Below are 13,130 nucleotides of genomic sequence, written 5' to 3' on the forward strand. Positions count from 1 at the left end.
GGCACTTGCCTAGCCTTAGATGTTTAAATAATATGTGTATTTTGCTATGTTTAGACACATAAATTTTGTACATAATCTACTTACTTCCTGTTACGGTAGTTGAATATTTTACTCTCTTATACATACTCCCACGGCCTCTGCTTCCCCAGCTCCATGACTCCAATGTAGCTGTATTCATTTTTGTAGATTAAATCAATATCCAGTTATGTCTACGTAAATATTACTCACAGCTGAGCACTGTATTATGATTACATTTCCTTTCTTCTACTTTTGCCAAAGTTAATTATTACCATTTTTTAAATTGAGGTATAATTTAATGATAGGTGCACCATAATGTGCACCTATCATTACAAGTCAGTGTACAATTCAGTGAATTTTAGTAAGTTTATAGAGCTGTGCAACTATCACTTCAATCTAGCTTTGGAACATTTCCATCACCCCCCAAAACTCTTTTGCGCCTGTTTGCAGTCAGCACCTGCTTCTGCTCCCAGCCCCAGGCGACCATTCATCTGTTTTCTGTCTCTGTAAGTCTGCCTTTTCTGGAAACTTCATTTAAATGGAATCGTGGAATATATAATACTTTCTGTCTGGCTCCTTTCACTTGGCACAATACTTTGAGATTCATTATGTTGTAGCACGTATTTGTAGTTTGTTCTTCTTATTGATCAACAGTATTCTATTTTATGGAAATAGAATACTCTGTTAATCCACTCATCGCTTGATGGATATTTGGATTGTTTCCATTTTTTTTTTTTTTTGGTTTCTACTATAAGTAATGCTGCTGTGAATATATGTGTGCAAGTCTCTGTGTGGACTTGTATTTTCATTTCCCTTGGATAAATACCTAAGCATAAGATTGTTGAGATGGACAGTAAGTTTACCTTTAGCTTTTTAAGAAGCTGCTACCCTGCTTTCCAATGTAGCTGCCTCATTTTACATGCACACAAGCAGTGTCTGAGAGCTTCCGTTACTCCATACCAACACCTACACTTGAAATTGTCAGTCTTTTCTTTAAAGCCATTTCAGTAGGTATACAGCAGTATCTCATTTTAGTTTGCATTTCCCTGATGGAAACTAATTATTAAAAATTAATTTCCCTGATGGAAAATTAATTATTTTGAGCTTCTTTATCATGGGTGTATTCGTCCGTGACCTTTCTTGAAATGTCTGTGTACATTTGTCACCCTCTGCATTAGGTTTTTATTGCTGCTACACCAAATTGCCACAAATGTGGCTGCTTAAAGTAATATACATTTATTAACTGTTTTTGTATGGGAGAAGTCCAGTTGGGCTCAGCTGGGTCTTCTTCTTAAGGTCTCACAAGACTGAAATTACAAAATCAGCAGGACTGTTCTTTACTGGATGCTCTGGGAAAGAATCCACTTCCAAGCCCACTCGGGCTGTTGGCCAAATTCAGCTCCTTATGGTTATAATCTCTGTTTCCCGGCTATCATCCAGGGGCTAATCTCTGCATCTAAATGCTACCTGAATTCCTTCTTTTCTTTTTAAGTGGATTGTCTCCTTATTGATGAGTTATACAAGTGCTTTATATATTCTAGATACAAGTGCTTCAACAGATCTATCAGAGAGTTGCAAGCTTTTTTGTAAAAGAACAGATGATAAATATTTTATGTTTGTGGGCCACACAGAGTCCCTTTTGCATATTCTTTTTTTTTTTTTTAAACAACCCTTTAAAAATATAAAAAAAAACATTCTTAGCTCATGAGTCTTACCGAAACAGGCCACAGGCCATAGTTTGCCAACCCCTGAGATGTGTGATTTGCAAATATTTTCTCCAAATTGGTGACTTGTCTTTTAAAATTTTTCTTAATGGGATGCCTGGGTGGCTGCCTTTGGCTCAGGATGTGACCCCCGGGATCCTGGGATCGAATCCCATATTGGGCTCCCTGCATGGAGCCTGCTTCTCCCACTGCATTTGTCTCTGCCTTTCTCGCTGTGTCTCTCATGAATAAATAAATTAAACCTTAATAAAATAAAATAAAATATTTCTTACTGATATCTTTGAAACAGTGGGGTGGGCAGACTTTAGGATAAACCTCATAGACCCTTCTTCCTGGTATTGGTGCTTTGGCATAATCTCTCCCCTTAAGGATGGTGGGTCTTGTGACTTGCTTCAACCAAGGAGGCAGTGGCAAAAGTGGTTCCATGTATACAATTAAAGAGCATAGCACCCATCTTGCTAGAGGCTCTCTTTCTTGTGGTGGAGTGTCTCTCTTTCTCTTTCTCAGTCCTGGCTTTGAAGAAGCAAGTTGCCATGAATCCTATAGCTCTTGGGTACCAGATACTGCCAACAACCTTATAAGGATTTGGGGAACCAGATCTCTGCCCCAGTTGGCACCTTGACCATAGTCTCATAAGACTGAGTAGAGAACCCAACTGAGCTAGGCTGTAATTTCTGACTTACAGAAATTGGGAAGTAATAAGTATGTATTGATTGAAGCCACTAATTTTACAGGAATTTAGGGGTTTTTTGCTTGTTTTGTTTTTTTTTTATTTTTATTTTTTAAAGATTTTATTTTGATAAAATCTTTGATACAACCCTGTAATCAATAGTCACATGCTCTACCAATTGAGCCAGCCAGGCACCTCTTAATCTTAATTCCTTTCAGCAGTGTTTTATAGTTTTCTGCAAGCGAGATTTGTACTACTTTCATTATGTATATTGTCAGTATTTTATTCTTTTTCATGCTATTAGGAATGAAATTTCATTTTCCAATTGATTACTGCTAGACTCTAGAAAAATTATTTTTGCATGCTTATCTTGTATTTTGTAACCTTGAACTCATTTATTAGTTCCAGTATGTTTTTTATATTCATTGGGAGTTTCTACTTTCAGGATCATGTTGTCTTCAAAAAGGGCAGTTTAATTCTTTTTTAATCCATATGCTTTTAATTTCTTTGTCTTTTCTTATTGTACTGGCTAGAGTCTCCAGCACAATGTTGAATACCACTGGTTAAAGTGAACATATTTGCCATTTTCTTGTTCTTAGGGACAAAGCACTAAGTCTTTCACAGTTAAGTATAATGTTATGTTAGCTATAGATTTTTGCATATACCGTATCTTACACTGAAAAAGTTCCCTACTATTCCCAATTTGTTGAAAGTTTTGATCATTCATGATTGCTAGATTTTTTTTTCAAATGTTTTTTTCGGTGCTTGAGATAATCATGTGGTTTTATCTGTTTTTATGAAGATGGTATATTATATTGATTTATTTTCAGATATTAAAATAGTCTTCCATTTCTGTGATAAATCCCACTTGGTTATTGTGTATCTTTTTTATACGTTACTAGATTTTATTTGCAATTTTTTTTGAGTTTTTTTGCATCTATATTCAAAGTAATACTAACTAGTATTAGTATACTAATATGTAGTTTTTTCTTCTTGAGATTCTTTAAGATACCTTTAAGTGACTTTCATATAAGATAAAGCTAGCCTCGGGATCCCTGAGTGGCTCAGCAGTTTGGTGCCTGCCTTTGGCTCAGGGCATGATCCTGGAGACCCGGGATCGAGTCCCACGTTGGGCTCCCTGCATGGAGCCTGCTTCTCCCTCTGCCTGTGTCTCTGCCTCTCTCTCTCTCTGTCTCTCATGAATAAATAAATAAAAATAAAAAATAAAAAAATACAGATAAAGCTAGCCTCATAGCACTAAGGAGTATTTTTTTTCTTCTATTTTCTCGCAGAATTTAAGAAGGGTTGGTATTATTTTTCACTTAAAGATTTGCTTATTTTAGAGAGAGAAAGAGGAGAGAGTGAGAGAGTGTGAGTGCACATGGAGGAGGAGGGACAGAGGGAGAGGAGAGAATCTCAAGCAGATGCTCTCGGAATGCAGAGCCCAACATAGGGCTTGATCTCACAACCCTGAAATCATGACCTGAGCTGAAATCAAGAGTTGGATGCTTAACCAATGAAGCCACCCAGTCACCCCTGGGGGTGAAGTTCTAATTCAATTCCTTTACTCTTTGGTCTATTTTGATTTTCTGTTTCTTCCAGAGTCAGTTTCAGTAGTTTGTGTTCTGTAGTATGTGTAAGAAATTGTCTGTTTCATCTGAATTTTATAATTTTTTGACATAATATTGTTAATATTTCCTTATAACTCTTAATTTCTCAGAGCTGGCACTGATGTTTCTCTTTCATTCTTGAATTCTCTAATTTGTGTCTTCTCTCTTTTTTCTTGGTCAGACTAGATCAGAGGTCAACATAGTATGGATAGCATGGTGGCCAGCCCATGATTGGCCAGATGTTATACAGACACACCTGGAGTCAGTGATGTTTACATCTTGCTCATAGATCTGTTTGTTGATTGGGAGCCCATCCAAATTTCATGCAGTTTGACCCTGTTTATGCAGTCATGCTCCTTCAGGTCTTCTCTGCATATATACAGGTCCCAGTCAGCCAGTGATGTGCAAGGGACCTTTACTAGCTAGCTCTTCTATGACTTTCTAATTATTTTGGAATCTATAGGTCTGCAACTCACTCCAAACAAGACTACAACCTCCTGTCTGACTCACAGGGCTGATGCTTTCATTATTCTTTTCCTATTAAGATTGCTATGATTACTGGCAATACTGCTGGATGTGGGATTATTTTGACCTCTGCTCCACATCACATGAGTCCCTTCAACAGCAAAGCTGCTGGTTTTCAAAATAGCCTTGAAAGACTGCTTAGTTGAACCATAGCTGCATACTATGTCCCAGCTATGGAAAAAGTCTTAGTTTGATTTTTGCCACTTTTGTTTTCATAATATTAAATGTCACACTTTAGCTGGGCAGGAGTTAAGAAGTTTTTACTGTGCAAGATTTTTTTCATGCTGTCATTTGCAATATGTTTGTGAGAATCTTTGAGATTAAAGTTTTGGTTACAATTATTGTTTAACCCAAAAGCCTTTTTTTTCCTTGCAAAACTAAAATCTATGAACGTGGTATCAAGTCCCAATATAACATTCTTATTGGAAGCCAAACTTACATTTTCTTGTACAGTGCTTTTGAATTAATAAAATACTAGCATAACTGTGTAATAGTCATTAAAAAAAAAAAAAAAGAGCTGCTAGTTTTATGGCTAGCCCCACCCTGGTACAAACACCATGTCATGTGAGCTAAAGGACTGAATGGGAACAGCCAAGAATAGCAGTAACTTCCACTGCTCTTATCTGAAGTTCAGCAAATCTTTTAATAATATATTCTTCTTAATTTGTTGTCTGCCTTCGATTTTTAGATTCTAGAGCCCTGAATTTTTTTTTCAGAAATTTATCAAGTTTTATATTTATTCTGGGGCAAGAGGACTTGCCATTAGAAATCCCTTTCCAGGCTACCTGGCATCGCAGATACCATCTATTTTCACTTATTTAGTTTTTTCCTTATATTTTCCACACACATGCCAATAGTCAAAATAATTTTTTACAAGAAATAGCCCCTTCAATGTTTTACTTTTAGAGTCTTCCCTCCTATTTTGGATAGAACACAGTCTCCAGTAGAGCTTTTTATTAATTTTGTGCTAAAGGTACTGCTCCTCATATGGAATGGTGATGGCAACCTTCAACATGCTTTCTTCTTTAGTCACACTGCTCTGAATGATACCTCACCTCAGGTTAGGTGGAATTTTTTCCAGTTTTACTAACTGGAAAATGCAATTTTAAGTAAATAGCCTAATTGCTAGGGAAGATAAGAGTGAGGAAAGAGAAGAAAAAGACTCAGAAATAGTCTTTCTTTAATGATATTAAATTGGATAGGATAGGATTCCTTTGGATAGTATAAATTCTTTTGGAAACAGTAAATAGCTGATTTTGGCCTCAAGGCAATTTGGAGACCAAAACAAAAGTTTTAAGGGAAACACATCACATTCTCATTACAGAAACATTTTAAGGATTATAGGCTGATGCAAAAATTGACAACCATCCATCCTAACAACACATCAGTACAGATCATTGCCTAAAAAAGAGATTCAATGTACAAAACAAGAACTTTACCAAAACTTGGATTAGTTCTGACATATAATCCTTGTCAGAGGCATCCTCTAAAACTGCATGTCTCAAATCCAATCCAAGGGAAAAAAGGCTTTCATTACTACAGAGACCATGGTATAACCATGAGTCCTGGAAATGATGGGATTGGTTTGTTTTGGAGGCAGTGCATTTAGCAAATGATTTCAACCACTCCAGAACTGCTGGCTTTCTAATGTTTTGAAGTAAGATATAGATGAATTGGCCATCATTCTTTTTATATTCAGGATGCAATTCGATCCTGACATCTTTCTGCTGGCGGCTCTTGGTTTTTATCCAGCATATGCACACTGATGTCACCCAAGAAAAATTACTAGTTTATGAACATCTTTTGGAAACTCTAAAGGCTACCAGCATCTTTGAAATGCTAAAAGTACAAGAAGAAGAAGAAGAAGAAAGAAGAAGAAGAAGAAGAAGAAGAAGAAGAAGAAGAAGAAGAAGAAGCAGCAGCAGCAAAAGCTTATTTGCTGAGCAAAACTTCAACTGGACTAAACATCTGGGTACCCAAGGTGAGGATGGAATGCCTGCAATGATTAGCCACACATTTATTTTTGCTTCTCTGATGAAGATGGTACTGAGGCATATTATGCTCTCCACTAGACTACGCTGGCACCAAGGGGTCATCTATATCATATATGAAGATTATCTTCTATTTTTTTTAAGATTTTATTTATTTATTCATGAGAGACACAGAGAGAGAGGCAGAGACACAGGCAGAGGGAAAAGCAGGCTCCATGCAGGGAACCTGACATAGGACTTGATCCCGGGTCTCCAGGATCACATCCTGGGCTGAAGGCAGCGCTAAACTGCTGAGCCACCCAGGCTGCCCTGAAGATTAACTTCTACAATGAAAGTCATTTTACCAATCCAAGGGATAGTTAAATTTATTACCTTTTGAAGAGGTTTTGTCAAGAACTGAAGATAAAATATTAAGTTCTTAATTATACAAACGTTCTTTAGATTTCAGAAAATCTTAAAACGCTTGTCTAAAAGCTGGATATATTTTTTGTTGTTTTTGATGGTGAAGAATTTGTTTGCTTATGTTTACATTTTAAGGCAATGAATAGTCTCAGAACCATTTAAGAGGAGATTCTTTTGGTCTGGCTCATCTGAAAAATAATTTGGGTCCATCTAAGTGAGGTAAAAATAATTCCCTTTAAGCTAATAGCATGTTGTGGCTCTGAAGTCTTAGACAACCTGCAAAATCAATTGGGCCCATGACTAAATATTTATAAAGTATTGGGCCAAGCAACAAGATGGACCATGAAGGGCCCAAGGCCTACCTAGCCTCTATGTCTAAGTCAACTGGTTTCCTTCATGTTCAGTTTTGTAATACCATGTATCTTTTCTTCACTATACCTCCCACAATTGTATTTTTATATTTTTAATTGTTTTTTTGATATATCAACTTGGTTATAATCCCTAGTTATTCAACCAAATACCAATCAGGGTGTTGCTGTGATGGTATTTTGTACGTGTGATTTAAGTCCATAATCAGTTGATTTTATGCAAGGGAGATTTTTCTAGATAATCTAGGCAGACCTGATTCATTCAGTTTTCAATAAAATGCCTTAAAATCAAAGCTGAGATGTCCCTAAAAAATAAATTTCTGAGTGTGGGCAGTAGCTTCAGCCCTTGAACTAAAAGATCCTAGCTCAGTCTCTCTGATAACCTGCCCTACAAATTTCAGACTTGCCTAGTCAGCACACACAACTGAGTAAGTTAAATCTTGGCAATAAATTTCTTAGTATATATTTTCTACTGGTTCTATGTCTCTGGTTGAACCCTGACTTTTATATCAGTGTTATGTGATTCTTTGGCAAATAAATGTTTTACTCTCTGGAATATAAAATATATAAAGCAGAGTCTATACCATTTTTATTTATGGATGTATTTATTTGCCAACTATGGCAACCTATGGTGTAGAATAGTGCCTACCTTATGAAACCTACAAAAAAATGCTTGTTGAATTAATAATTAAAGATTTAATAAATTTCTGTATTCTTAATCAGAAATAATGCCTAAATACAATTGAAAGTAGGATTATGTCCTCCAAATCTCTGAAAAAAATACACAGTGGATGTAGTAAAAGTCAGATAATAAGAAAAGGAACCAGATGTATAAACTTAGAAAAATAAAATAAAATTCCAAAAGTAAATCTAAAACATTGATTACACCAATTAATGAATATTGGTTTAAAATTCCTTATTAAGAAAGGAAAATACCTAGATTCAGTTTTATGAAAATCCACCTGTTGTTTTAATTTGCAAAATAAAATTAAACAAAAAGCCTAAAGGGAATGAGAGGTCAACAGTATTTCTAACCTATATTAAAAAATAAATAAATAAAGCAGGAGCACCTGGGTGACTCAGTGGTTGAGCATCTGCCTTCGGCTCAAGGTGTGATCCCGGGGTCCTGGGATCGAGTCCCACATCAGGCTCCCCACAGGGAGCTTGCTTTTCCTTCTGCCTATGTTTCTGCCTCTCTCTCTCTCTGTCTCATGAATAAATGAATAAAATCTTTAAAAAATAAAATGCCTTTGAAAATATAATTTGATCATTTTCAAACAACATCCCAGTAAACTTCAAAAAATGAAAATTATACTAGCCACTCTCTCTGATCATAATGAAACAAAATAAAATGTAACAAAAAACATAAAACCACTAAAAATTAATAGTAAAAAAACAGACATATTTATAATCCTTTGGGAGTTAAAATAATTTCTCTTAAATAACTGTTGGCTAAACAAACTCAAATGCAAAATGAAATGACATGTGTTAAAAGGTAAGGGATTTAACCTAAAGCTATATTTTAAAAAAATTAATAAAGTCAAAAGCTTGTGTTAATTTTTTAAAATAACAAAATAAGTAGACAAAATACTTTAAGCTATTGGAAAAGAAACAACTGTAATAATGGATAATTCCTTTAATAATAAAAGAGGGGTAGAAAGTAATGGTGATGTTTATAGGACAGTGAATAACAAAATAGAAAGAGAAAATTGATAGATAAAGCCAAGGTCTAGTTCTTTGAGAAAAACATAATGCAATTATTATTCTTTAACAAATCTATTAAGAAGAGATTGTGACAAATACAGAGATAATTTTCATCTGTGTATAACTGTGTTCAGTTGTATGCTAATAAATTTGACAATCTACATGACAGGGAAGAAATTGAAAATCTAAATTAACTGTAAGGAAAATTTTAAGTTATCATGAAATAACTTTCCCAAAAGACTACAGAATCAGATAATGTATATCTGAGTTTATTTTATGGAGAAATTATTTTAATCTTTCGAGAAATTAATAATTCTCACAGAACATAAGCTATTCCACAACATAACAAAGGATGGAAGGTTTCCCAGTGTACCAAATAAATTAAGAACTAGTCCAGGGAATAAGGGTCTTAGAATTTCCTCGATGGTGACCTGAAATGACTGTTCTCAAACCCACTTTCCTCATCTGCAAAATGGAAATAGTTAAGGTATGAACTTCATAAAATGTCTATACATTTAAATGGCGTAATTCATATAAATCTCAGCTTAGCAGATTTCCAGGGACACAGTGCACAAGTTTGTTTTTAAAGCTAGGATAACCTTGATATAAACAACTCGACATCAACAACATACTGATTTAGTTAGTGAGAAATAATGTAGAAATCTAAATACAAGATATGCAATCAAATTCAATAGACTCTTAGAGAATAATCAGGCATAAGTGCAATGACGATTTGGTATTAGGAGTTGAGGCGTTGCAATGAGTCCAGCTACATCAATACACCAATTAAGAAAAATATATTATCACATTTAAAGATCCTATGCCTGATACCACCTTATAAGTGAGGAAGGAAAGTAAGATAGCTCCTTAATATGATAAGCCAACAACATCTTAATAATGAAACACTAGAAAGAAACATTGCCCCTGAAATCACAAACAATACACAAATCCCTTCCATATCCAGTTTTGTTTAGAGTAGCAATGTAGCTAGCTTGGAAAAAAAAAAAATCTGTGTCTAAATTCCTATTACAGGTAAAAGTTGCTATGTGACACAGTTCTAGCTATAAAGCTACAAGCAGAAATCTCCAGGTCCAGCTTGGGCGAGGGGGCAAAGTGTGGGGAGAGGCAGGGAGGTAAGTATAGGTGAAGCCTATTCTTCCTATTATTGGAGGGAACATGGAGTTGCAGGAGCAATCAGGACCGTAAAGCCTAAAGCCCCCATCTAAAGATCAAGGAACAGAAAAATTCACAGAGCCTCGATTTCCAAGGCATCATGAAACCAAGGTGCCAGGCCTGGATGGCCTAGCATCAACTTCTGATCCGCTGAGAGTCATTAATCCCTTGGTTATTTAAACCAGTTATTCTGAGTGTGCAGCATCAGTATCACCAGGGAACTTGCTAGAAAGCCAAATTCTTGGACACTACCCCATACCTACTGTCTCAAAAGTGTGGAGAAAATGCCCAGTGATCTGTGTTTTAACAAGCCTTCCAGGGGATTCTTGTTTTAAACAAAGTCTGAGAACTTCTGGTTTAGGTCACTGTCTTTTAGGTTTCTCTAAAAGTCAAATGTTTTCAAATGTTTTCACTAAACATTGAAAGAACGAGACATTCAGACTTGGTAGGCGGGGATCAGCCAGCACCAGGCATCTCGGGTGCCAGGAAGCCCAGGAAGCTAGGTACTTGGGGGAACCCATCCCTGGGATGACTCCAGTGGATTTCCACTCCCACATGGTATTCCAGCAAGAAATAATCCCAATGGCCCAGCTTGGGTCCCACACCCGACCTGCAGCTTTCACCCGACCCGACTTTCACTAAACATTAAACTAAAACTAAACATGACTAAACTAAAGTCAAATGTTTTCACTAAAGCATTTTAACAAAAAAAAAAAAATATGTTTTAACTAAAAATATGTTCTGCTAATGAACATTCTGAATAAATTCACTAGGCTTTCAGAAAAAAGAGTTAAGTCAGATATTTCCTTTATACACAAAATTGAATTTCAGACGGATTTGAGATTTAATACACATATTTTTGTACATGTACGTGTATGTATACATAAATATACACATATGAGTGTGTGTGTACCTATATATATGTACCTGCAAGGATATTTTGTGGCTGTTTTTGTCATTGAGTTGTGGAAAGATAAAAGAATAAAAAGGAGGAAAACCTGTCAACAATAAACACATCAATACATTTGACTAAAGTTTTAGAATAAATTTTAAAGCAAGAACACACAAGACAAATTTAAAAGGCAAATGACACATTTATAAATTTTCTCAGAAAATATAACAAGGATTGGCATTCTTTCTATACGGACAGTAGTATAAGATAAGTAAAAAACTTTAAGAGCAAGGTGCCTGGGTGGCTCAGCAGGTTAAGTGTCTGCATCCTGCTCAGGTCATGATCCCAGGGTCCTGAGATTGAGCCTCCCGTCAAGCTCCCTGATTCTCCCTCTCCTGCTTGTGCTCTCTCTCTGCCTAATAGATAATAATATCTTTAAAAAATATATATTTTAAGGACAAATAAAAATGCTATGACATAATGTAGTATCAAATAAAAGAATCTAAACATACTAATATATACACTATGCATATATATGAGTATATATATTACACATATATAAAAAATGTAGGTATATATACACACATATATCCTTAAGGAAATATTCTAATATGAACAGTTGTTATCTCTGAATTATGGCATTTGACTGAATATTTCTTTTTAATTTTCTGGTGACTTCCAAATTTTCTACCATGAACACAGATTGCCTTTAAAACCAGAGAAAAATTAAAAAAATAAAAATAAAACCAGAGAAAAATGCACAAAAATAGGATATGTCATGGTTGCACGTAACAGGCATAAGAATAGGTACCATGTGAGGACTAAGGGTCTAATCACTAAGAAGGAGCCTCCAAGAAATCTTACATAAAATTGCAGAACAGAACAAATAAGATTTGAAATGTCTCTAATAATCATCCTACTGTACTAAAAAAAAAAAATTTGTTCCCTGAAGTGGCTATCATTTCGCCCCAATTTCCTCGAGTTCGAAGCTCCCCCAAACCAAGTCTCGCTTTTGACCTCACCAACACTCCTAACCCCAAGGCCCCTAAACTGTCGGAGACAGCACAGTGCTTGTAGGGGTTTGCTCAGAACACTGGATGCTCTGGGGGCCTCACATAAAAGGCATCCTTTAAATGAGTGAATTCAGGGACACCCGGGTGGCTCCGCAGTTGAGCGTCTGCCTTAGGCTCAGGTCACGACCCCGAGTCCCACATCGGGCTCCCACAGGGACCCTGCTTCTCCCTTGGCCTATGTGTCTGCCTCTCTCTCTCTGTGTCTCTCATGAATAAGTAATTTTTCTTTTAAGTGATTTCAGGAACTAACCCCATCCTTCATCTCGTTCTCTCCCTGGCTGTCTCATTTCCCATGCTGACTTACTCTGTGTCCTTTTTCCAGCGTGTGCTTCTAGTTTAAGTCACCATTCACGGTACCGTCTAGTCTCAATCTTCAAGCTTCACTTCTCTGACTTTAACCGCTACCGACTTGGCTTTTCCAGGGACTAGCAGTGCAACAGTGGCCAAGCCCTAAAGTTCCCTACTTAAATACTGACCTCAGGGGCAGTTCTGATAGCAGAAGAGTAGCTCCATAGGTCCCAGCAATGGTATCCTGGTAAATATTTAACAACCAGCTCCCTCTGGAAAAAAAAAAATTAATATTGATACAGTTCAGTACACACACACATTTGTTATGAACTTTTACTGATTGGGAGGATATTTCACATCACACAATTTGCAGATAATAAGAATAGACCATACAGTAGTCTTTTCTGTGAATTCATCTTAGTTAATTAAATCTCCCAGAACCCTTTGGTAGTTTTTTCTGTTAAATTCTTGTATTCACAGCCAAACTATAGCTACAATCGATGAGCAAAAATGTGGTTCTGATGCAAATGTTGGTTGATACATTCCTTTATGTTAGTTAGAAAGTAGAATAATGGAGACGTATGTAGGAACCTCATTAGTCAGTGACCTGACTGACTTCTTTGCTCAATCAGAGAATTGTTTTTGAATATTGGGAGAATATTCCCTCAATTTTGTGTGCTATTCACACTGTA

General features: G+C 36.1%; 1 long non-coding RNA gene across 4 annotated transcripts in view; it reads right to left on the reverse strand.

Annotated features, from left to right (window-relative positions):
• Positions 1–13,130, reverse strand: part of LOC102155303 — a 76,980-nt gene that overhangs the window by 26,261 nt on the left and 37,589 nt on the right. For all 4 annotated transcript variants that reach the window (XR_005366195.1, XR_005366196.1, XR_005366197.1 and 1 more), the window contains one exon: positions 12,627–12,710. This is a non-coding gene — a long non-coding RNA (uncharacterized LOC102155303). The remainder of the gene's footprint in view (positions 1–12,626; positions 12,711–13,130) is intronic.

This window comes from Canis lupus, chromosome 10 (assembly GCF_011100685.1).
Source record: "Canis lupus familiaris isolate Mischka breed German Shepherd chromosome 10, alternate assembly UU_Cfam_GSD_1.0, whole genome shotgun sequence".
In the NCBI taxonomy this organism is placed as follows: Eukaryota; Metazoa; Chordata; class Mammalia; order Carnivora; family Canidae; genus Canis; species Canis lupus.